The sequence below is a fragment of the Schistocerca gregaria genome, chromosome 3, assembly GCF_023897955.1.
Source record: "Schistocerca gregaria isolate iqSchGreg1 chromosome 3, iqSchGreg1.2, whole genome shotgun sequence".
In the NCBI taxonomy this organism is placed as follows: domain Eukaryota; kingdom Metazoa; phylum Arthropoda; class Insecta; order Orthoptera; family Acrididae; genus Schistocerca; species Schistocerca gregaria.
Window position 1 is genome coordinate 572,504,965 of NC_064922.1, and position 27,569 is coordinate 572,532,533.

Genomic DNA, 27,569 nt, shown 5'->3' on the forward strand with positions numbered 1-27,569 from the left:
CCACTTTTCAATAGGGCGTTGCACCCCTGCGCTGATTCGGTTAGAAAGGTTGTGAAAATTGTTGTATTCTCTCCAGAAGCAAGCTGGCCCGCAAGTCTTGTAAATAGTCTTGATATCCTTGTTAGGGCACTGGGATAGGACTGACGACCGAGACTATTAGAAACACATTCTATCTGGGAGAGATGTGAGGCTCTTGCCGGCCACAGGAGTACTTCAACATCGCGCTGACATGTCATAGAGCCACGTTCTATGTGTGGACTAGTATTGTCCTATTGAAAACTGGTATACGATACTGTCACAAGACAGGTAACACATGAGGACGCAGAACCACGTGACGCACCGCTGTGCCACACGTGTTCCATCAGTCACTACCAGTCATCACGTGAAGCCATACGTCATTGCTCCCGACGCCATAATGCTACGATAAGATTCTTGTGACGTCTGCGCAGGTAGTCCCAGTACTCGCCGACAACGGTCACTCGTTGTAGTGCGAAATCACGAACACCGTTCATGGGCTGTTCGTGCTCTCCTGTCACTCTACCATTGCAGATGTGGCCGTTTGTCTTACGGTGTTAACGGCACCTACGCAAGGGAAGGTACACCATGTGATCAAAAGTATCCGGACACCTAGCTGAAAATGAATTACAAGTTCGTGGCACACTCCATCGGTAATGCTGGAATTCAATATGGTGTTGGCCCACCCTTAGTGTTGATGACAGCTTATGCTCCCGCAAGCATACGTTCAGTCAGGCGCTGGGACGTCTCGTGGGAATGGCAGCGCTTTTTCACAGAGTACTGAACTGAGGAAAGGTGTCGATGTCGGTCGGTGAAGCCTGGCACGAAGTCGGCGTTCTAGAACATCCCAAAGGTGTTCTATAGGACTCAGGTGCGGACACTGTGCAGGGCAGATCTTTACAGGGATGCTATTGTCGTGTGACCATTCCGCCACAGATCGTGAATTATAAACAGGCGCTCGATCGTGTTGAAAGATACAATCTTCATCACCGAACTGTTCTTCAACAGTGGGAAGCAAGAAGGTGCTTAAAACATCAATGTAGACCTACGCTGTGATAGTGCCACCCAAAACCATAAGGGATGCAAAGACCCTTCATGAAAAACACGAACACACCATGACACCACCGCCTCCGAATTTTACTTTTTGCACTAAACACCGTGGCAGATGGCGTGCACCGGGCATTCGACATATCCACACTGTATCATCGGATCGCCACATTGTGTACAGTGATTCGTTACTCCACACAACGTTTTTCCAATGTTCAATCGTTCAATGTTTACGCCCCTTACACGAAGCGACAAGTCGTTTGGCATTTACCGGTGTGATGTGTGGCTTATGAGCAGCCTCTCGACCATGAAATCCAGGTTTTCTTACCTCCTGCCTAACTGTCATAGTACCTGCAGTGGACCCTGATGCAGTTTGTAATTCCTGTGTGATGATCTGGATAGAAGTCTGCCTATTACGCATTACGATCCTCTTCAACGGTCGGCGATCTCTGTCAGTCAACATACGAGGTCGGTCTGTTCGCTTTTGTGCTGTACGTGCTTCACGTTTTGCCTTCACTATCACATCCGAAACAGTGGACCTAGGTATGATTAGGTGTGTGGAAATGTCGCGTACAGACGTATTACACAAGTGACTCCCAATCACGTGACCATTCTCCTCTGTCATCATGTCTAATGACTACTGAGTTGGCTGATATGGAGTATCTAGCAGTATATGGCAGCATTATGCACCTACTATGAAAAACGCTTGTTTCTATGGGTGTCTGAATACTTTTGATCACATAGTGTAATTCCTGCCTGTTGTTAGTCTCCGACCATTCGAGTTGGATGACACAGAATGTTTCAGGGGGTGAATTATTGGTTCTTGTACGGCAAGCACAGATGTGAAGGGGTTACTGTGTGCCTGATGGAAAGAACGGCTACTGTGAGGTACCAAGTGGTTGATGTGTGTAAATGCTTTGCCCCAACGTGATCTACATGTTATGTGATGGGGTGCTTGAATTTTTCAGCCAACCTTTGACCCGGAATCCTTGAAGATAAAGGTAGGCGAAGTACGTCATCGTATGACCTTACTGAGCCGTCGACATTCAAAAGGCGAGCCGATGGTGCTGTAGCCAGTGGCGAGTGACTTGTTGCGGGCACTGTTGATGGGCGTGCTACCTGCAGATTAAAACTGTATGCCGGACCAAGACTCAAATTTGTGTCTCGACTTCGAGTCTCGCCACCATGGGGCGCCGAGGGATAAATAAAGTGGAACATATCCTTGTATTGGTCAAGTTATGCCACTATTCATGATGCACACAAGAAAACATCAGCAATCTTTATGTTTGCCTTCAAGCCTTGTTCATGTCTCTGTGGGCCTTTAATGATGTGTGACTAGAGAGAGCTGACGCTGTGCAAATCCCTAAACATGTAAACAGCAAGGAAAAATAAAAAAAATTAGTCATGAGAGGCTTGCTCAGCTTCGTAACGTGGGTAGAGCGTCAATTTCCTTGAAACCAGGGGTCAAACAATTATCAAGAATTTTCAGGTTGTAAATAAAGGCACCCAGAAACTCATGAAGTCATCTGTTACCTCTCTTTAAGGGGCCTGCTGAAACTTCGACGTTCACGACTCTGGTTAGCCGGCTGTTGACGGACCCAAAGAACTGATGTATTTATAGAGTTCATATTTCACAGAGAAATATTTATGGAAGTAGGATTCATTCTAATTTTAATAAGTTGGAACCAGAACTGTAGTATGTATTTATGTATTTAAGAATGTCTATCGACTGTTATCTCTTAATGCCCATCACAATTTGAAAACGATGCTTTAAATTGTGTTTTCCATAGTGTGAATTATGTGAAGATGTTTCGTGTATTTTATGTTCATAGTGTAAAAAAATTAGGTTTTAAGCATTTGCTTCCAGATTATTCAGTTAAAGAAGTACACATATTATGTGACATAGGAAACTAAACCAACGGAAAAGAACAGAATTTAAAACGCACAATAACAGTTTAAAACATATAAAAAATAAGTGAAATAAATAAATAGAATGATAATGAATGTTTAGATATTATAATGAGGTATGTTGAAAATTGTCTTATTTTCTAAAAATGTTTGTTTAAAAACTAGCTATTTACATAAGGAGAGATATGGCGTAAAAGCTCCATTAAGTTATGTTGTAACAAAATGTTTCATTTTTCAAAATTAATTAATGGTGGTGGAGTATTTTGAAAAGTTTCAAGATTAAAAAGGTTGTTTATACCGTTTTCAAGAACGGTGATTACATTTCAACTTTAATAGGAACACACATTTTTATGTATTATGGTTTCGAGGACATTTACTCTTAACCTGTCGAGTTACCCTGTGGTGTGCGTTGTATCCCTTAAAAGTGAAATTAGGTGAACACGAAAAAGTTAATATTGTATTAGCTTTAAACCGCTACTAAGTTTCATCAGTATCTTTATTTACACCTGGCAATGTTCCGTTGCTAATGAGGTCATCGTGGAGGAAGCTTGTGGCGCTGTCTGCTAATTCCTGTGAAGTCACACTGCAAACAAGGGATTTGCTTAGGGGGGACTGTTGTATCATGAGCTATCCCAATTTCAAAACAGGAAAAAGGCTGTCCCATTATGTGATACAATGGTGCTACGTGGACTGAAAGTTCGGAAGATCTCTTTCATACACTTTATTGTTATCAGCGTGTTGACATTCCTCACTGGGAGTATCCAGCAAACATGTGCACAAGTGGGGCTAGCTCCAGGTCTCTGAAAACGAGTGGTAACCTGATCGAAGATCAGAACTGGGCATACCAAACCCAATGACTACACACATCTCCCTCACTTTCATCAGAGCATTCTTCTTAGGTCGTCCGCAAAAACGTTTCCCTCAGATATGCTTAACCTCAAACTTTTCAGTTCCAGTCATTAGAAGAAAATATATAATTTTTAAATTATTCCCATGGTTAACCTTTATTATGGTAGTAAGAAGAAATACATGAAGAAATTAGCAAAAAGTAAAAAATAAATAGTTTTATGGGTGTTGTGTCTCTTTGGAACTACTTGGGGACAGAGCTTTGAAGCCACCATTATTTTATATGTTGTATCTGAAACAAATTCCCATTTTTACCAGACAAAATCCCACTTCTTCAAACTTTAATGAACTCATAACGCTTAAAACAAATTACAGTTTTAAATAAACAAGCAAAGATGGACCTAAATTTAATGTAATTTTTGTGACAACTGCATACTTTCGCAGTGGTCTCATTTTAATAATACTCGTAAAGACAATAGTGTAAACACAAATAAATGATGCAGTATGTTGACTATATATACCTTCACTGCAAATGATCTGTTCAACAAGGCCACTATAAAGAAACACCGCCTGTCAGATCTACAATAAAGTATCATAGTTTCCGTTCTGATTGTCGCTTTGAACGCTGTAAACATCTTCTACAACCCACTGAATCACACCAATGGCACTGGTACTATAAGAGGTTGGTTTTAGACAAACCACTGGTGCTCAAAGGGTGAAACTGAAAAGCGATATCTCGGCAGCGAGAGCACCCAGCTGAGAGGTTGATTTGCAGTGTCTAACTGAAACTTCCGGTACTCTACACCTATTTTAAATTTTTATAAAGAAAATAAAAGGCTCAAAGCCTCCAGTTCGTGCAGTGACTACTTAACTATCAATGTTGAAATATCCAGAGAGGCGTGCTCCACTGGCCTCTTCTCACCTGCAAATTTGTGTGGCAAACGGGAGCCACTCCCAATGTCGCTGAGTCCCTCTGAACAATGAATTCTCTTTCAAAGTCTGACATCACCAGTAAAGGCGCATATACCATTGCTGTCTTTAGACCTCCAAAAGACGTCTCCTTGGAGAGACCCCACTCAAATCCTTTTTCATTGTCGCTGTAACTCCAGAAGGTGAGTAATTAATTGTGGAGAATTAGGGACTAATTTATGGAATGAATTCACCATGTCTGCAAAACTTGGGACCTTTCTTACATTTTAGATGGAGGGCAGGTGTGGACTGCTTCTGTTAGTGTTAGTTTGATCAAGTCTGATACCTCCAGAGGATAGGGTATGGCTGAGAAAGAAAATCTCTGGCTCCGTAAATGTCTGGCCGTAAATGTGACCTCTTGCAAACGCTTAAGTACTTCTCTGACATTTTCTAGTTGTTCTTGAAAATCCTGTTTAAAACGACTGAAGCATCGAAGTCAATGCACATGCCACTGAACTTCAAATCAGAGAAAAAATTATCCAGAATGTGCGTCGACACCGCTGACCCTTTTGAGAGGCCGAACGAAACCTGATTTTAGTTGTATACAATCCAGTCGGCCGCAAAGGCAGTGACTGGCTTACATTCTTCCGCTAACGACAGCCGAAAATATTATTCCTTGTCCTGTCAAATATTGTAAACAAATCAGTTTTCTGGAACTACGCGGAGCAAGAGTGCATATCCGAGAAGGGAATGGATTTCCATACTATTTTGTTATGAAGGTGCGATATCAACCAGTGGCGTATCCCTGCCCCATGGTTCCGGAACTAAGAAAATGGGAGACGAGTATAGTCACTTTCATGGTCTGATCACACCGTCTCTAAACATATCATCGACTGCCATCTTTAATTGATCCATGCACAGAGACGCAGCCGACATGGAGGGATGTTTCACGGGACTGTTATCACTCAATTCTGCTTTGTACTTACCACCAAGCATTAAATTTCCGACATATCTGCTCCGACTGCTGACGTAGTTCATGGCTAATATGGCTCTATTGGAAGACGGACCCGGGACTAGTTTCACTACTGTTGACTATAATGTGCTCACCAACTTGAACAGCAAGTTACAAAATTCGAAACTGAATGTCACTCAAAATGAAAGAAAATATTGCAGTCACGCCCCACGCGGTAAACAATATCCGCCCTCAGAACTATTGTTATCGATAATCCTTCCCCCACCTTGACCTGAAAGGGCCTTGTAAATTGTTAATGAGTAACCTTACGTCAAGCTATCCAGATAAAACCATTTCACTTAAACTGAGCCCCTTGCACACCTACTTTTCCCCTGATATGGATCCAGACTTACGGATGCCTTTATGTGTGTTATAAAATTCCTTACTAATTAACGTCCTGTATCTGACCGTATCCAGCAGTTCAAGGTCTCCGTTAATTTATGTGCATACGAAAGTAACTCGACTTGCAGGTGCCACAGATACCCTATTATAGCTTGAGACCAGTCGCGGTGCTGGCCAAATGCCGGAGGCTGTCACATTTGTCATACATCACTTCTTCCCTCTTATATTCCCCAACTACACACTGTTTACACTTCTTCCATTGCAGTCCTATGTTATTTTCATCGAAAGCCTTCCTGTTAGCCTCCCTAACAGCCTGAGCCTGCGTAGAGTTGTTCCAACTGTACAAAATTCCTTGTCACATCCTGTCCTCAGGCAACATACCTTCTAAGATGTTATGAACAACCTATTCTTCAGAAGAGTGGAGAACATACATCGAGCACCGCTTTTCGTTCTATTAACATTATCTTCTGATAGGTCACAAAGCTACACACCAACGTAATATAATTTACCTATTAGCCCATTCTGTTTTCTACCTGAGAGATAGCAGCTGCAAATACAGTTCAGAAGATTGCGCAAATAGTAACTTTCTCTCCATTGCTCCAAGTGTAGCACTTCTAAGTGGCCAGAAACCAATAATTAACAAAACGGAAAGTCCTTCACTCCCAGCATCTCTCCGATATCCTGTAAATCTAAGAGGGACCTCAATTTATGTTAATATGCTAGCTACTTTGAACTGATAGAGCCCCAACTTTCCATAGCAATCTTACTAACGGATAAGCAGTTTGCTAAATAATATACAATGCAGTTGTCCCAATACCATTTTGTATCTATTTTGTACCTCACAACCATAATCCCTTTCACTATCGATACGTACGGAAATGTTACGTAACGGTGCCCTGGTTCAATCTTGTTAACATAACATTTCACTGGACTCTGACATGGGGTAAAAGACTTGTGAAACTGTTCTACAGCCTTGAAACTGTGCAGATTCTTGCCACAGATCTCAGACATCTTGAAAATGTGAGGGATCTCTTACTTCTAATACACATAACATTGAACCTACATCATGCAAAGCAGAGTGCACATTACCGATGGCCTAAGTCACTAAGTCACCTCGTTTAGCTGCATGTCTTGCGTGGCCACTGGACAGTCGAGCAGCTCGCGAAGACGCTGACACATTGCAGCTGCACTTTCCACTGTATCCAGGCTACTGATTTCTAGTGAATGCTTTAACTCGGGCCTGTGCAAATCCACCACTCTAGTCACCTGTCATGAGGTCACACTAACAGTATAGTAAACAGAGTAGTATTTGTCATTGTAATGAACAATAAAACACTGAAACACTAAGATATTAAAGCATCTTATTTACCACCCACAGCTCGCCATCCACATAACCGCGCCCGACTACCATGCCGATAGCCGAAGTGATAGGAGTGGGTCGACCTGTGAATATGTTACCTTAAAATTGTTATTCAACAGATTCACGAATTTAATTTTAAATTAACACAACAGTTTAAACTTATATAATGTAATGTCTTTAACAGTTCAACAATGAGGAGGGTCACTATCAAAGTTCAGAACTAAAAAAAAACAATAGTAATAAAACTTGGCATCCCATAATCTTAAAAACGTAAAAGCAGCAAATTAGTTGACTATTTCTACAAGTTCTTAAATGATGAAGATTGCCCAGCAGCAGACAGCAAAAATGCAATTACTGTTTGCCATGCAGCTTGGTTATTAATTCACATTACCCTACCCCTGCAAGAGATATATTGATTCGTCAGTGCAGTAGAGCTGTAGTATTCGGCACCTACCCATCGCTCTAGTAATTTGAAACACAATTAAACTTCAGTTATTCAATTGTGCAAATGGTGTAGCGTTGAACTCAACGTTGACGGTGATTACTCTTAGTTGGAACTATTTCAGAAAATGAATACACAGTCTATCCCAAGAATCAACTTCAGCCAGCACATCGTCTGACCAGATACGCCACTGTACCACAACTGGCGTAGAAATTTTAAAACTCCTCGTGCAACTTAAAATTTATATTTTGAGCGGGTCCTCTTGAACACATAACGGAAAAATAACAGTCTTGTGAGTGAAAAGGAACCCGATCAGGGCAGTCTGACTATAAAACAAATCTACTGTTGGTACATTGCCACTACATGCGCGCACACTTCCAGATAGCGTTTACAAACCTTGTAGTCTACCGAATACTACTGCTCTACTGCACAGAATGAGAAATATATCTTGCGCAGGGCTAACCTGATCTCATAACCTATCTTCTGATCAAACAGTGGTAAGACAGTAACCTAGTAATGGCAAGATATACTGCAGTTAGAAATCACTCCGGTCTCTCCAATCCAACACAGTACTATTCAATATGGGAGAGAGCTAGCCACTATTTGTCATGGAAAGTGAAGCTAGGGCTGTATGATCAGAGACATACACAAGCTAGGTCGCTGTCTCCGATGATGCCTTGGAGGGACATGTCGGACAGACCGCCCTAAATCAAATAGCACCCGATTTTGCATACGCCATCCGTTCGGCCAATCCACTCTTCTAAATGCCAACGACTCGCCACGTGTGCACAAGTGCGCAATAAAACAGATATGGCCCACTTCTCTGGCGACGTACCCAGGTTCCTTCTTGATATTTCACATTCGAGTGACTGCACCGCTCATCGCAGCTGGCCTCCCTCGGTTCTTCCCGCTGGGGCCCACGCTGTGCAGAGGCCACAGCGGCGTCGGCGTGGATTTGGAATGCCTGCAGCTCAATAACGTCCAGTGACATCGGGAAAGAGGCACTGATCATGGATGCGGCACGCTACACATTTGAGATATGACTCAACAGCCGTTTTCTGGCACCTCGCTTTTTATCGTGCCTATGTCCATTTGCACGTTATTAACTTTAATACATATATATTATAAACACTGATTTACGTAATAAACTTCTCAGTTTTTGTTGTGCAGTACCTCAATGAACATGTCTCACTAATGTGGAATGAATCCAGGTCTTCAAAATGTTCGAGTTAAAGTTTGGGCAATGTAACAATCTAATTGAGGATGGGGAAATCATAATACTAATCTGAGAGTGATGCTTTTGAATGTCATCGCCGTCTCGCCCTTGTTAATACTTGCCCACAGTCAATTGTGATAGCTGTAGGCACTCGCCAGGTACAAATGTCGTCGTGCTACCCTAGCCACTAAGCAAAGTTATAATGTGCTGAGTCGGCCTTTCAGATTGCCGACAAGATTCACACCTACTTGCCAGCCCAGGACGCCATCGACTGTCACAATCTTGGTTTTAAAACTCGTGACCACTAACGGCTAAATAGTAGGCGTTATATGAGGACGTACTACGTCTTCACTGAATGGCAGCAGGTGCCTCATGATTTCTGGTACAATGGATCTGAGTGAATCCATCTCGTCAGTACTGTGCCATGCTCCCCCCCCCCCCTCACCCTTGTACATAGGCTTTTCACCTAGCTAACCTGACATGTATAATTACGAGAGCAGATCACTACTTATTACCCAATGCTGATTAGTAAAGCTATAAGACAGAATTAAATGAATGACATATGGTGTAGAGGAGACCTCATATGGTGTAGAGGAGACCTAAGGCACTGTATGCTGACGGTGTATCATTGAATTTTCTATACACTTCCCAGTGACTATGGATTTGGTAAATACGAAAGTAAAATAAAAAAATACAATAGATTAAGAATCAGTTTCACACAAAACTTATTTAAGGACAGAACGTCAATCAATCACGAATTCACTTCCAATAGTACATGTGGGTTACATTCGTGACTGTTACTAGTTCTGCTGTGCTCCTGTGATCTAGGGGTAGCGTCTTCGACAGCCAGTCAAAACGTCCTGGTTTCTGAGCTTAAAGCTCGCCAGTAATTAAATTTTGAATGAAAATCATCGCTAACTGCGGAGAAGGCATTTGGCAATAAAGTCACCCTCCTGCCAACGGCCTTCTCGAAGAGGGCGGAGGAGCGGACAGAGGTCCAGGCACTCTAGCCCTGAGAGATGGACTGCCCTTAAAAGGAGAAAGAACCAGTATTGACAAGTGGTATGAGGATGCAGAAGGAAGTAATAACCACAGCATTAAAGACTCATAATGCGTACCCACAACACATGTGGTCGATATTTCGTGAAGTATCACGATCATCTCTCCATAGCTAAGGGATCCGGGACTAGTTCCCATTCTGATCTCCGGAGGACACTACCAGAGGGGGTTGACCATGAGGAAAATACCGAATAACCAACGAAAGGGCAGCTTTATTCGAGGCAGGGCGTAGAATGTCAGAAGTTAGAATGCAGTTGGGAGCTGTACAACCAGAAACGGATATGCTATGGTTTGGACTAGACGTAGTGGCGTGAAATGGAAAGGATTTCTGGTCAGACGAGAATAGGGCAATATCATCGACAGCAGAAAATGGTATAACGACAGTAGTACTTAGTATCATTAGGAACGTAGCGCAGACAGTGACAACATTGTGCTCATCAGAATTGCCACCAAACCAACACCAACAACAACAGATTAGGTACACATGCCGACGTCACAAGTAGAAGATAAAGAGACAGCAAGTATTTGAGAATAATAAACGGGTAATTCAGTATGTAAAAAGAGATGAATGTATAATGAACATGGAGGATCGGGATGCGGTTCTAACAGGAGGATTACAAGAAAGGTTTACAGGAGAATGAGAAGGAATCGGAGTGGAGGAAGAATAATTGAGTTTTGCAATGACTTTGAGCTAGTAACAGCGAATACTGTGTTCAAACATCACAAGAGAAGAAGATATACGTTGGATAATAAGGCCTAACCATGAGCAGACAGTGACTCAGATCACAATTTAATAATGATGAAGAGTAGGCTGAAGTTTAAAAAACTAGTGAGCAAGAATCATTGCGCAAAGACGTGAGAACCGGAATTACTGAGGAATGAAAAGATACGCATGGAATTCTCTGAGGGTATAGATACTGCAATAATGAATAACTCAATAGGCACTTCATTTAACATGTATGGATATCTTTGCAATGGACAATCATATGTGTTGGAAAGAAGAATATAGTCACAACGACAGCAACTCCCAAGAAACCATAAGTAACAGAACAAATACTTCAATTGATCGACAACGGAAGGAAGTACAAGAATGTTCCGGGAAATTTCGAGAATACATAAATACAAGTGACTTAGAAACGAAATATATAGGAGGCCCAGGAAAGCTGAGGCGAAATGGCTGCATGGAAGACGTGAAGAAATCGAAAAAGGAATGAAAGTAGAAGAGTCAAAATAACGTTCGGTGCAATTAAAAAAAGGCTATAAAGTTAATTGAAGACCTCTGCTAGGAGGAAGGCATGTCCTATGTAAAAGAAGAGGAAACCGGAGTTTATATAGAAGAGACAGGGGTTCCAGTTCATCATTAGTAATGAAAAGAGCTTTAGACGCCGTAAGATAAAAAAAAAGGCACAAACGATACGTAACGTTCCATCGGATACATCTAAAATCATTTGGGAAGCGGCACGAAACGACTATTTGCGTTAGTGTGTACAATGTTTGACACTTGCGATAAAGCATCTGACTTTTCGGAAAATATCATCCACACAATTTACAAAATAATTAGAGCGGAAAAGAGCGAGAATTATTCTACAATCAGCTTAAAGACTTATGCATCCGAATTTTGACAAGAATAATATACGAAAGAATGGAAAAGAAAATTTGGCGTCTGTTACACGAGGATCAGTACGCTATTAGGCAAGGTAGAAGCACCAGAGAGGCAGTTCTGCCATTGTGATTGGTAATGAAGAGACTGAAGAAAAATCAAGACAAGTTTATATGATATGCTGTCCTGGGAAAAAAGTACGACAGTGTAAAATAGTGCAATATGTTCGATATTCTGAGATAATTATGGATAAGTTACAGGGAGAGGCGGATAATACTCGGTATGTAGAAGATCCAAGAAAGATTGATTGGCGAAGAATGAAGTGCTCGCATTAAAAAGGGTGTAAGACCTTCACCCCTACTGTTCAATCGATACATCGAAGAAGCGATGACGGAAATCAATGAAAGATTCCAGATTTTGGTTAAAATGCAGACTGAAAAAATATCAGTGGTAAGATACACTGATGAAATTGCTGTCCTCAGAGACTACTGGACCTGTGGAAAGTAGTTAATAGTGTAGAAGGTACAGAATATGGGTTGAGAGACAAACGGAGAAGGATGGAAAGAAGGAGTAATGACAGAAATGAGAACATCACCAATGGTGAACACGAAGTAGATAAAGTTGAGGAATTATTTCACTGTGCAGCAGAACAGCACATGACAGACGGAGCGAGGAGGACATAAAGGCAGGCTAGCACTGACAAAAAGGGCATTCCTTATCTAGGGTAGTCTACGGGTGTGAAAAATAAGTATCAATTTGAGGAATAAATTTCTGAGAACGTACGTTTGGAGCACGGACTGTGGGAAAACTGGAACAGAAGAGGATCGAAGAATTTTAGATGTGGTGGTACAGAAGAATGTTGAAAATTAGGTTGACTGATAAGGTAAGGAATGAAGAGATTCTCCGCAGAATTGTGTATATGGAAAACACTGACAAGGGACATGGTGATAGAATATCTGTTAAGACATCAGGAAATAACTTCTGTGGTTCTAGAGGGAGCTCTAAATGGTAAAAACTGTAAAGAGGAATAGAGACTGGAATACATCCAGAAAATGACTGGCGACGTATGCTGCAAGTGCTAATCTGCGACGAAAATTTTAACCTGTTAACATAATTCGTGCGGGCCGCTCCAAGCGGGTGGGTGCTGGAATGGAAAGGTACTGGGTCGAAAAATCGAAAAGTCTTCCAACAAATAATTTACTAAAAACAATTAAGGTCATACACTGCAGGTACACTACTAATGGATTACAGCCACAAGCATTTAATATAGAATTAAACAAGGAACAATGAAATAAATTGTTCAAGGGGCAATAAAAAGTGGCTCGCACAACAAAACTTAAATTTTAATTTTTAGAGGAACAAACAAAGACTCAAAAATGAAACTGCTGTCAGATAGGTAATTGTCGTTTAGCTTTGTTCGTAGACAGGTAAAGTAAAGGTATATGAAAATATAAGGAATAATCACAGATTAAAAATCCAAAATGTGAAACCAATGATTTTCATTCGACAATTTAATAAAAGACACATTGCCCAATAAAGTTAGTAACCACGATGAAGAAAACACCAATTTTTAAGCGAACAAATTTTATAAACACTGAGCTTCAATTGTACTCAAAGAAGTCATAATATGCACCAGTTAACTGAATTAACGGTAGGTGGTCACGGACACAAGATTTCAGTCGGTGAACGTGCTTTAAGGTTTGCCTTTAGTCCTCTGAAATGCAAGGTATGCGTTAGTGACCTCAGTGAAATTCATAACACAGTGGTCAAGCAAACAATAGCGGTGCTTATGTTGCACGTTCACTTAAACAAGCGTTTTCATGCAATCACGTACTATTTCAATTACAGAAAATTTCAAGTAACATAGGCTGCTGCAGTGAGAGTAGCAAGAACATATGCAGATAAAAAACATAAATACTAAAATTAATATGACATCCAGGAGCAGATTCTAAGATGTTTCTTGCAATGAGTTTTACCAGTACCTTAAAAGGAACACGTATACAGAATTAACAGCTAGTGGCCATATGATTGCAGCTGACGAAGGTGCCTCAGCATCTGCCCTGAATTTTGACAAAATCATGAGAAACTATAAGTAATTACACAACAGGTTCAACCATCCACTGGCCAAGCACAGCTGCAGGCTAGGTTCATACTTACGGAGACGCTTAGGTGAAACCGACGCCTAACCAGAGGTGCAATGAACAACGGCAGTAGCCGCTCAAATCTTCCGCCAGAGTGGGCTAGGCTTAGGCAGCACGACGGCGCAAACAGTTGACAAATAATTAATATACAGATGGACAGTTCAGAAAAATAATAAACGGAAAGTAGTGCGTTCACAAATGTAGATCACTATTTACGAATGTATTACCAATTCCGTTTGAAGCCTGTCACAGCGGTAGCTAAGGCATACAGTGTGATCCCTGCTTAAAATTTAACTAGTGGTTAATTCGCCCTGCACAATACAAACGGAATTCAACAGTATGAGATTTAAAGACACTACATAAAGTAAGTTTAACAAGCACTTGACGCACCAGTCAACCAAAGCACAGAAAAACTGCATTCATGAAAAGCGGGACAATGGATAACATGTGAGACAAGCAAACTGTAGGTAACCTTAACGTCAGGCACCTATGGTACTGTTCTGGCAAACATTAAACACTTTCAAAGATTGGCAACGTGAGGTAAAGAACTGTGTTGGTAATCCACTAAGGTACATAACAAAAGTTGCTCCTCACGCACGGCACAAGACAGCCAAGATACTCAATAACATATCGATTAAAAAACAATTTTTCTCATTTTGCCCCCGTTCTCCACAAACCGTGAGTATGTGCGTAATTTCAAAAACAAACGGGCAGCTTCGGCCCACAGTATCACATAGGAACAATGTGACAACAATTAAGAAGGCGCATGAGTATCCAGGATGCATGAATTAAATGCCAGTCGCCAAGCACCATATCATAGTCCAGAATACGTGCAGGCACCAGTTCCCCAAGCAGGCTTGCTTCCTTAAACAGTTATGTAGAAGAAATTGATGTTCACAACCAGTCTGATGGTGCCGATAACTCTTCACAGCTTGCTGCCGCCTCCCAGCAATATTTCACCATGCATAGCGCTCACACGTCCTCTACCGAAACGGACCTCCCATTGCCACTGATGAAAGCCTGTCGCTCCCCTATCCCAAGCCGAGTACCGGAATACATACATTCCTCATGGGCGCACACTCTACGCCCAGCATCCTCTCCTCACTCAGCAATGCCCAGAGCCACATATAGTGCGAGCAGAATCGATACCAGCGACGATATTGTGAGTGCACAGCACGTAGTTGGCGAGGTTCTGAGATGAGCCAAGATGGCAGTTGGGTTACGACGATGCACTACCATGTTTGTAGAATCGCGAAGTCGTATGGCAGGTACGCAGTGATTGCAAGTAGTGAACCTGACAGAGAATGATGACAAATACTTGGTGGACAGACAGACCATAAGAGGGGTCACCCCTTCCAACCGAATCAACAAGCTATGTGCTTATCGCTTTCTGTCATGCTAGTGCTGCAGTGGATTCTTTCCATGGTCTTCGATGGTCAGCGTCGACCGAAGCATTTCAAGGCAGCCCTCCGTCACTGTTGGTCAGACATTAGCACATTGGAGTCTGTCTGACCCTCAGTCTGCACGTCTGAAGTTTGCTTCACACTCCAGAAAATGAATCTGAAACCTATTTTATGGTTTGAGCCCGAACACGAAGCCTTCCTACTCCTTTACAGGAGGATGAATGTCTAAAACTGCACTTCCCTGTGTCTGGCATCAATTTTCGTATGCATAACATTTCCTATCCAGTGTACTGATTTGCTACCAACAGTGACCAATGGCACAATTTCGTAACGTCTTTTAAACTGACTCCAGCGGCTTCACAAAATCTATTCCCCCAATAAATATTTTTACCGCATTTCTCCATCCACAGTGTGGAACTCAAAACTCATGACACAGACCACCTACCAATGACAGAGAGTGCTTCTCCCGCCGGCACCGTTTTGAATCCATGGAAAAGGAATACGGAAACATACAATCTAATTTCTGCTTAAATTTTGAATACAAATCATCAGCAAATGGCGAGCGAAGGCTTCCGGCATGGGAATGGCTCTGAGCTGTATGGGACTTAACTTCTGAGATCATCAGTCCTCTAGAACTTAGAACTACTTAAACCTAACTAACTTAAGGACATCACACACATCCACGCCCGAGCCAGGATTCCAACCTGCGAGTGTCGTGATCGCCCGGTTCCAATCTGTAGTGCCTAGAACCACTTCGGCCGGCCCGGCATGGGACGGCACCCTCATTCAGCCAACGGCCCTGCCGAAATGAACGGAGGAGCATATGGAGGTTCAGAGCACTCTCTTGCCCTTGGGGTTGGAAACAGTCCCCAAAGACGGAAGAATCGGGAATGATCAACGGCATGAGGATACAGAAGGCAATGGAAATCACTGCTTTAAAGACAAATAATGTTTATCCGCATGACAAATGGCCCGTAATTGAATTGAAATGAGGATCGCATCTGTTCTTTCGGACATGTCCGACATGGCAGGGGCACTAAGAATGTAGTGTGTTGACTATAAGTTGAGAGGCCGGCCGGTTTGACGTAGCGGTTCTAGGCGCTTCAGTCTGGAACTGCGCGACCGCTACGTCGGAGGTTCGAATCCTGCCTCGGGCATAGATGTGTGTGATTTCCTTAGGTTAGTTAGTTTCAAGTAGTTCTACGATATAGGTGACTGATGACCTCAGATAACGAGACACGCGAAATACCCCGAGACTTCAAGAAGAATACAATAATTCCAATCCCAAAGAAAGCAGGTGTTGACAGATGTGAAAATTAACGACCTATCAGTTTAATAAGTCACAGTTGCTAAATACTAACACGAATTATTTACAGACGAATGGAAAAACTGATAGAAGCCGACCTCGGGGAAGATCAATTTGGATTCCGTAGAAATGTTGGAACACGTGAGGCGATACTGACCCTACGACTTTTCTTAGAAGAAAGATTAAGAAAGGCAAACCTACGTTTCTAGCATTTGTAGACTTGGAGAAAGCTTTTGAAAATGTTGACTGCAGTACTCTCTTTCAAATTCTTAAGGTGGCAGGGGTAAAATACAGGGAGCGAAAGGCTATTTACAATTTGTACAGAAACCTGATGGCAGTTATAAGAGTCGAGGGGCATGAAAGGGAGGCTGTGGTTGGGAAGGGAATGAGACAGGGTTGTAGCCTCTCCCCGATGTTATTCAATCTGTATATTGAGCAAGCAGTAAAGGAAACAAAAGAAAAATTTGGAGTAGGTATTAAGATCCAGGGAGAAGAAATAAAAACTTTGAGGTTCACCAATGACATTGTAATTCTGTCAGAGACAGCAAAGGACTTGGAAAAACAGTTGAATGGAATGGACAGTGTCTTGAAAGGAGGATATAAGATAAACATCAACAAAAGCAAAACAATGATGATGGAATGTAGTCGAATTAAGTCGGATGATGCTGAGGGAATTAGATTAGGAAATGAGACACTTAAAGTGATAAAGGAGTTTTTCTATTTGGGGAGCAAAATAACTGATGATGGTTGAAGTAGAGGGGATATAAAATGTAGACTGGCAATGGCAATGAAAGCGTTTGTGAAGAAGAGAAATTTGTTAGTATCGAGTATAGATTTAAGTGTCAGGAAGTCGTTTCTGAAAGTATTTGTATGGAGTGTAGCCATGTATGGAAGTGAAACATGGACAATAAATGTTTTGGACAAGAAGAGAATAGAAGCTTTCGAAATGTGGTGCTACAGAAGAATGTTGAAGATTGAGGAGGTATTGACTAGGATTGACTAGGATTGGGGAGAAGAGAAGTTTGTGGCACAACTTGACTAGAAGAAGGGATCGGCTGGTAGGACATGTCCGGAGGCATCAAGGGATCACAAATTTAGCATTGCAGGGCAGCGTGGAGGGTAAAAATCGTAGAGAGAGACCAAGAGATGAATACACTAAGCAGATTCAGAAGGATGTATGTTGCAGTAGGTACTGGGAGATGAAGGAACTTGCACAGAATAGATTAGCATGGAGAGCTGCATCAAACCAGTCTCAGGATTGAAGACTACAACAACAACAACATGTCCTCAGATGTTAAGTTGAAAATATGGGTCTCACGGGGAGCGTGCCAGCGATCAATCCCTGCAGTCGCACTATCCTTTGTGCCCTAGGTGGCTCAGATCGATACAGCGTCTGCCATGCAAGCAGGAGATCCTGGGTTAGAGTTCCAGTCGGGGCACAAATTTCCAACTGTCCCCGTTGGTATATATCAACACCTGTCAGCAGCTAATGGTATTGATTTAATTGTACTGTAATTGAAATGCTGTCTCCTGAGGCCAGAGGTACAGGTAAAGTATTACTGATCTGATCTCTGGGGGGGGGGGGGGGGGGGGAGGAATCTGCCGAGGGGGAGGTGATTAAGAGAAAAATGGTATATAACCAACGAGAGGACTAAGTTCTATGTGTCGGGGCGTGGAATGTCAGAAGTTAGGACGTGGTAGGGAAGCTAAATATCTGGAAAGGGAAATGGTACGTTTAGATTCAATCGGAGCGAGTGAAGAGAAATGTGAAGAAGACAACGATTTCTGGTCAGATGCTACAGATTAACATCAACAACAGCAGAAGATGGTACAACAGGAATAGGATTCGTTGTGATTAGGAGGGTAAGTGAAAGAATGATTTACTGTGAACAGTTCTGTGATAGGATTATTCTCAACGGAATCGGCAGCAAACCAAAATCGTCAACGATAGTCGAGGTACACCTGTCAATTATCCAAGCCGAATATGAAGAGGTAAGGAGGTATACAAGGATACTGCACGGGTATTTCAGTAGGTAAACAAAGATGATAAAAATCTGATCGTCATGCGCGACTGAAATGCGGTTGTAGGAGAAGTAGAAAACATGTGACAAGAGAATAAGGGCTTATTAGTAAGATTGAAAGAGAAGAAAGATACACGGCGTCCTACCGTGAATCTTAGAAGGTAAAATCGAGTACCCTGTTAACAAATCAAAAGAGGTGGAGGTATACTCGGAGATCTGGGAGGATTTCAGTTAGATTACATCATGGTCACAGAGAGATTCCATATTTAGGAACTGGAATGCAAGGTGCACCAAGAAACAGATAGACTCATATCATAAATTCGTAGTGAAGAAGAGTAAGCTTAAGTTTAAGAGTCTAGTCGGGAAGAATAAATGACGAGAGAAGTAGACAGAAAAGTACTAAGGAATTATGAGGTACGCTTGAAGTTCTCTGAGGCCGTAGATATTGCGATAAGAATTGCTGGATTAGCTGTTCAGTTTTTCGCTGGCTCTCTTTGCTTTGTTTTATTATTGCTCGCGTAACAACTAATATAAGGGATAAAGCTCGCGTAACAACTAATATAAGGGATAAAATATGTTGCTATGAACAGAGCCCCGAAATACTTTTTAAGTGATGCTGTGCTGTGACTTTCTTTGGATCATTAATTTTCAACAAAACACAATATATTATGTTTTTAGTATTCTGGATCTGGCTTTTTATTAAAGGAACATTTTTTCGTTATTGTAACACGCCATTAAGTTCAACATATCTTCCTTACTTTACAGTTATTGAAAAGGTTAATGAAAATTATTTCGTTATCAATACTGATGTTACAGTACGCAATGATTGTTCAACATCAAAATTTTGCATTGGATTTTTGTTAATAGTAAAACACCAATAAGTACCACGAGTAACACGAGAACATGAAACTATTATCATAGAAAAGTATGGTTTTACTGTAAGGTTTGCCAGACCAGAACTACGCACAGCAAGGTTTCATTTATGTTATGAAGGTAAATTATCTTTTTGCACTGTTAATAATATATTATCAGCAGCCCGCGTCAACTTGTAAAACACATCATAAAATCTGTTGCTGTGCTCTGCAATTCCAAAAGCTGAAATAAATAATTTTTGTTTTCTATTACCTGCCCGATTCTTTGCAGTACGATTCGGTTTATTTAATGCAGTTTGAATGCGCCGCGGCAGCGGCTCGTTCGTCCGTAGCGCAGCTCTGCACCACGAATGATATTTAAATTACTGAAAATGTCTTAAAAGGACGGGATAAAATACCAGGCAAGCTTATTACAAATCATAATGCAAGTTTTCACTAAGTAACAATATTCAAAATATTTAAACAGATTAAATTATTACACACCTTTACAGTGAGTACGTAATGGCGTAAGTCTCTCAATCTTGACAAAAGAATGCTACGCAAGCGTACAATATAACGTCACAGGCTCTTCCTACTCACGTAACTCCAAGAAGACGACAGAGAAATTAATGTACGGCCACTAGTATTTATACTTGTCACATATTCTCATCTTTGTCTGATATTTAATAAGTATCGTCTGTGGCGGTTTTAGTACTCACCGACACACATATTATCTTTTAAAAAAATCAGTACATAATTCTATACAAGAACAAAAGATGACACATAATGCTTTTACTTTATTACATAAAGTTCACACAATCATTGTCCACGCAATTACAATCATCCAATTCAGTTATTCTTTTCTCCTTGTTTGTTTACCACATACAATATGCGTTTTGCTAAGAGACGTTACAATGCCCCCTGGCAGCAATTCACTAACGTTAAGAGTGTTCGGCAATATGCTGCCACTAACGTCCGTTTCGTCATTGCTTCTCACCTTATATAGGATATTCATTATTCACTTGTTTCGTCGTTTGCACTATAGTTTTAATTACACACTTCATGGTTTTCTCACACTTTGCTAGGTGACGGTAAACCTAGTCCCAGCGTCATTACAGTTTTCTGGTTCCCGCATTCGGGCTATGTGCGGTCAGGAAACTTGGGAAAACTGCGCCGGAGCCGTGATCATCTTGCCTGGTTTGCAGTAAAACGCAGTCTGATTGTCCATCAAAAAAGTTTGCCATTTATCAAATTTTCACAGATAACAAAGGTTATTTATGACAAAATGTTAACCTTTTAGTCCCTTTGTTGAAAATGTACCATCTAAACTCTTTCACATCCGTGTTAATGTTTGTGTTCCATGTCACACTGACAGTCAAGCATTAAATAGTTTTACAGTAGTGTAATGACTTGTCTCTACAATTAATGACGACAAATGTTCTATCATGGTATGGCATTCGTGTCAGTTTGCTTCACTAATATGACAAAAACATATAACATATATCATCTAACAAATGAATATTTTGAGTTTATACACAGTAAGCTAAAGAAAAAAATGTTTGTCAAGTAATTTCGTGTCCAATAAATCATTTTTGTTAGTTCATTAACAGAGTAGTTAGAAATGTTCGGTTGAATGTCGACAATGTCGTACGGAGCTGGCGACGCGAAGCAATTGTTGCGTAGCGTCGTCTGGAACGCGGCGTGCCAAATACCGCTGGGGTCGACGTCCTGCTCGCCGTAACAGCGACGGTGTGTTGGGGTGGCGCCCGCGCATTCGCGAAATGCACCGAAACATTCACCAATGTCGGCGTGTTGCAGTTGTCTCCGCGACCGGCTGGCGGGCGGCACAGCACCCGTCTCTGCTTCTCCGCATGGCCCCCCGTCACAACGCATGAAACAAATATTCCACAACGCTGTACTGTCTTTGGGGATACAGATTATTAGTTGTGGAAGAAAAGCGTTTATTGTTCAGTAGGCCGTCGTTTCGCTGGTCTGCACAGGATCTTTTGGCTTGATAACGGGTTTCTTGTGGCTTCACAACCGAATCGCATTGTGACACTGGTATTTAGGGTTCGTCACATGCACGTTGTACTACACACTTTCATTTGATCTCACGGTCGATACGCTGCCAGAGCGTCTCTCAACACGTGAAAATGTTTCGGTTCACACAAACTAAAGGTTTCCGTTGAGCGATGTTCGTTTGAATCGACTCCGAACGGATCACTAACTACCGTTGTTACACACAGTAAATTTATTGTTCGTTGAACACGGCACTATGACAACTAATCACTCAACAATTGACTTATTCCGACGTATATATTGGCGCAGACACAACAGTTATTTTCTGTCCCTGCTACACACAATATTCCGTCCTTTCCTAGATTGTTCACGCACACAGTTTATTTTTAATGCAGATCAACTGTTCTTAGCATAATCACTCTCTTCTATATTGAGTCCATTGTGTTTACCATGTCATTACACACTTTTAGTATTGTTACTAGGCATATATGCCTTTTCTTTAATGATTTAAGAGTATGTGACTTTTGGTACATAGTTTTCTTTCCCTTTTTCGGTGTAGCTTGCCAGGTTATCACCCATCTAGCAAACAGATTTTACCGTGTGCATGACACCTGGACTTGGGCATATTGCTGAATAAATACTTCATTTAGTATTAGTATTTTTATATGTTCTGTCCTATAGGACTACAGTGTAGTTTCCGCCTAGAATGACTTGATTCTTGTAGCGCGTAATTAATATTCAAGGACGTGTACCAAGTACACTTGCTTCAATTGAAGCATCGATACATTCCAAGTGTAGGTTACACGGAACGGGTTTGTCTTTGCTCGAATTCTGCTCCAGTGTCGTTCTCGGATCACTATTGGCATTAACACTACATTACATAATTGTTTAGTACTACAAAGGCATTTGTTATCCAGTATAGACTATCTCTCAGGATTACTTAATTCTAACACAATTACCCCTGTTACATTACTATATGATATCTCATCATTAATTGTACTTACTTACTACAAATGAAAAATGATTCAAGAAAGTATTCATTACTTTGTCGACAAAAAGATTCTTCATTGCTTGATGATCATATAGTATTTTAATGACACTAATTGTCTGTAAACAAAATCTTCAATTTGCATGCTATTGGTCAGTTTGTTGATTCTACTTTCATGCTATGCTTACTTATTTATGTCTTGCTTTCTCAAAATTTTAAATACACGCAAATGCTTTCTTAAAGCTAACATACTAATACTCTAAAACACAATTGAAATCTTCTTACTGCTATTATTTACATCTGACAGGTCATTGAATAAATAATTTTACTGTCCCACTCTAAAACCTTTCGAATCTCTTTATCCACTACTTCCCTCCTCGACCAAGGGATGGAGTAAGATGTGCGACAGTACGATGGTGGGGCATCACCTCTATGTGATAGTGGTACCCCTTGATTATTCCTGGTCGGTCGGTAAGTACCATGGTATATTCCGATAGCAGCTGCGTTAACTGTTGCTTTTGTATGTTGCTTAAATTTCAGATTCCTGTACTTTGGTTTGAAATGCATCAACATTTGTTTCAAAATTTCTATCTTCCATACTAGGATAATAAACATCTGTCACATGTGAATAATCATCTAGGTGTAGTACCCAGGGGTTCCTACATTTGATATTAATTCTGTTGCAACATGGCACCAATGTCTCCTTCGATTTCATCATAGACAACTCTATCCTTCTACCATTATTAGCTATGCTTAGTTTCCCCGTGGAGAGGTCGATCAGTGCGTCCCTCTCATGGAGAAATTCCACTCCCAGAATGCAGGTCACCTTTAACCATTTAACAATACTAATCTTACAGAAAGAATTGACATTTTTTGCTAAATATGAAATATATATATCATTATATTCACTGCAACATCATTAATTTTCGCTTCTATTATGGCTTGCACATTTTCGTTGCTACCTTTATTACATTCATGGCTTTCGGTCCCTGCAAAGCAACTTTTGCAGTGGAGGTGACATACTGAAAAACTGCTAGTTGGTCACCTCCACAGCAAAGTTTTGAAGCTCTCTGTCTCCTCGATGTACCATTGACCTTATCTTTCTGTTATTTAACAGATTTAAAAGTAAAGGATAGAAGAAGAGGGGTACAAATTTTATTTTGGGCCACACAAAAAAAGTAGAAACATAGTGTATTTACTTAGATATGAAAACTTCATGCTGACACTCTTTAAAGCTACACTTTTCATCCACACTTATCTCTGGCCTGTCGTTGAACGGAAATTATTTGATGTTGTGGAAGACATTCAAATCTCACAAACGCTATTCAACACAACTCTAGATAACAACCAGAAAAAGTTAAAACTCGGCGCAGCAGTTTGCTAATTACAGTCACACACTGAAGAAACTGAATATTTATTGTTACATTATTTTTATCTTCCACTTCCGCAAAATTACATGAGCCCCAAGTCATGCAACACCTCTATCCGCTTCATCTGAGAAAAGGTTGTTGATTACATTCAGTTTAGATACATCTTCATGTATATTACATAGTTATTGACCTTTTTATAACCGGTATGTTTATACACCTTTTACATTTATGTCAGCTCTATATAAAATTTTACCTGCATAAAGACAACAAAAAATACTAATCTTACAGAAAGAGTTGACATTTTTTGCTAAATATGAAGTATATACATCATTATTTCAGCACGAAATACATATCTGTGTTACTAAATTTTACGTCAATATTAACATTGTATGTTTATTTGTACATGTACGTGAGAATGTCACAAAAAACTATTTTAACAACATGCAGTCATACAAATAAAGGGAGATACGCTGATTGTACTCCAAGGACAAAGTGTCTGTTAAATACAATAACAGCATTTTTTTAAATTTCTTATTGTATAACATTAAATTGCTGATTCCCTAGTGATGTATGATCGTTCGGGTTGAGACACAACGTGTGGCAAGTGTATTGAAAATCATCTTCTCAAAATTTAGCGGATTACCACCCAAATTATTATCTTATTTAAAAATCCTTACCGTATTTATCAATATAACGAATTCTTTGTGAAGACAGTAGTGTGTGTGTGTTTCATGTACCAGAAAACATGACTAGTATAAAAGAGAGTAAGCAAATGGACGAGTCACATTTAATAGTACGAAAATGTGGTATATATCATACGATGAAAGTCACTTGTTCACTAAAGTGGAAGAGAGAACAAAAACAAAAAACAAAAATGTGATTCACAGTAGAGCAGAACATTCTGTCTCCACCTAGTATTCATCACACGCTGTTCTAATATGCTTACTATTATTCATCAGAACAGTTATTCAGCAATGGAATGTGAATGCATGTGTGGACAGGATTTAGTTTAGGAAGTGGGGTTGGGAGGCAGCTGCTCACCGAATTTTGTCGCCTTTCCCATTTGAACTTGGGGAGGGACAGACATCCTTCCTTCACAGCAACTGAGTGTCTAGATTTTAGATTTCGTGCACATTACTTATAAGTCCACCTTCAATCGTTCGCTTCTCTGTTTTTCTTTTAATGTGGAGTCTTTGTCCCCTGCTCAACAATTACACACAATAAACATCACACCTTCTTACGTCTGTATGAACCATTTATCACAAGTACTCTTGACGTAGTTCACTCTGTTTACCACTGTTTATCAGGTCCTTATGATCTCTTAGGGTTGTCACACACACAATCACCTATTACTGAATATACCAATGCTCCTCCTTTTTTCAAGCTCCCTTAAGTGTCAGACGAACTCCAACTCTCCTCAGCGTCACAGATCGAGCGAGGTGGCGCAGCAGTTGCACACTAGACTTGCTTTCACGAGGACGATGGTTCATATCCACATGCGGTCGGGACGGTTCCTTTTTTAAGTTCCCGGCCGATTTATTCCCCACCCTTGACACAATGCGAGCTAGTGCACCATCTCTGACGACCTCAATGTCAACAGGATATTAAATCCATGCTTCCTTCCTTCCCCCTTTACAACGCATACCCAGATAATTCATAACTACCAATCCTATCTATTCCACTTCGCTTTCAATGGGTTATACACAATGCTGGTGACTACTCTGAAAAAAACTTTAGAACACATTTCTATTTTGTACGAGATTTAAATAAATAGTATGCCATTATTAAAGTTCCAACCCTCGTAGTTTCCTGTAGTCCATGACACCTCGTTCTATAGTTTCTCGTGATCATGAAGGACGACTTTTAAAAATATAAGCTTTACATGAAGGTTCACAGCTGTAAGAAAACAGACGTAGAATAGACCCCAGAGATGTCACATGTCCAAAACCTCAGCGTCAGTTTATTTGGAAACGTTATACAAAGATAACGAGTGTTTGCTTTTCAACCTATACCCTGCCCTCAGGTAGGTTAACTTACAATAATATTAACCGAGTTTAGAATCACCAGATACAACCTATTGCTGTTATAAGGTATAAGAATTGACATCACCGCCTACTTCCAAACAGCACGACTGCTACGGTCGCAGGTTCCAATCCTGCCTCGGGCATGGATGTGTATGATGTCCTTAGGTTAGGTAGGTTTAAGTAGTTCTAAGTTCTAGGGGACTGATGACCACAGATGTTAAGTCCCATAGTGCTCAGAGCCATTTGAACCATTTGAACCTACTTCCAACTTCATATGGGACCCCAAACTATTTGTTGATCAAATCCTCTGAAACGTTTTACCACCCATGCGATAAACTGAGCTTCCTGCAAGCGCAGTCACTGCGCCTACATTACACTGATGGCAAGTGGGCTGCACAATCTATCAGGATAACCTAACCATCTGAGGAAATTGTGACGCTACAGTTCTCAAACTTCAGTACCTGTTCTTTCGGTTGTCTGAAGGAATAGCCGCTATGAACCAAGACACAAGGGAATTAAAGACACTAGCTGCCAGGGGAAATTGATTTAAATCAATAGAGGAAATTGAAAATATTTGCTATACCGTATTCGAACCCGCGTCTTCTGCTTACTAGGCAAATGCTCTGACCACTGCACCATCCGGATACACCGGTGATCGTAACTGCACTGACTAGCCCAGCACGCCTCGTGTCAGACCCAGATCCTCAACTTTTCCACACACTACTACTAATGCAGTGCCCCTAGCCCTTTCTCCTCATTACTCGTGGCATCTCTTTGGAGTCTGAACTTGGTATGCAGCAGCACTGAAGGGATCATGGGCCGTTCTAATAGGTCACAATTATTTTAAATTCTAACAGCAACGTTGCCACGTTTGCCATGGTGGTTTATTCGAGATTAGTCTTCAAAACTGAAACATTCGTTAACATTAGTGAAATTTCGTAAAACCTCAAAGACATTATAGGTCTTGAACTTTTTCCCTTCGTAGATACGTTGATGTGAAAGACACAGCAGACACATTCTGACAAGCACGACATTATGGCGACTACTTCAGACATTTATATCTCGCTAACCACAACATATACTACCGCACAACCACTCCAGCGTAAAACAAGATCACCCAGGATAGCACCAGAAATAAAAGCCTGTGTGTGTGTGCGTGTGTGTGTGTGTGTGTGTGTGTGTGTGTGTGTGTGTGTGTGTGTGCAGATATTTTTATACGTGGACCTTAATACGTACACACATCAGTGTATTCGCTGTATTTTCTCTGCTTCAAACCATCTTCCCACAAGCATGTCACAAATTTTAAGACTAGATGTTTTCTGCGTGGCCTTAACTTCACTTGGAAGTGAACTTCGGCTGTCAGTATAGAACAGCTTTTTTTGAAGTCAAGTGTCCACTCTTCATCACCAGACCTGCTGCCCTGGGAGAATAAATATAAATGGCTTGCTTTTGTCGCATGTAGCATCCAACTTAAAAGTATACTGGGCGTAATAGCTGTAAATATTAGCCTGCAAATGAAGTGAATAATTATGTAGCGTTGTTCAGTACACCTTCCTCTATCACCGGTAGAAATAATTATCAGTCCAAAGAAATACTGCTCTGTGGTGAGCATGTTACGTGTGACGTCCAGGCCCAATGTAACGTGTTGGTTTGTTTACAGTTTCAAAGAAAATTATTTTTTAAGCATTAT

General features: G+C 40.9%; 1 protein-coding gene across 1 annotated transcript in view; it reads left to right on the plus strand.

Moving 5' to 3' along the window:
- Positions 1–27,569, plus strand: part of LOC126355974 (uncharacterized) — a 626,068-nt gene that overhangs the window by 405,304 nt on the left and 193,195 nt on the right. The gene's annotated exons all lie outside the window — the stretch shown is intronic.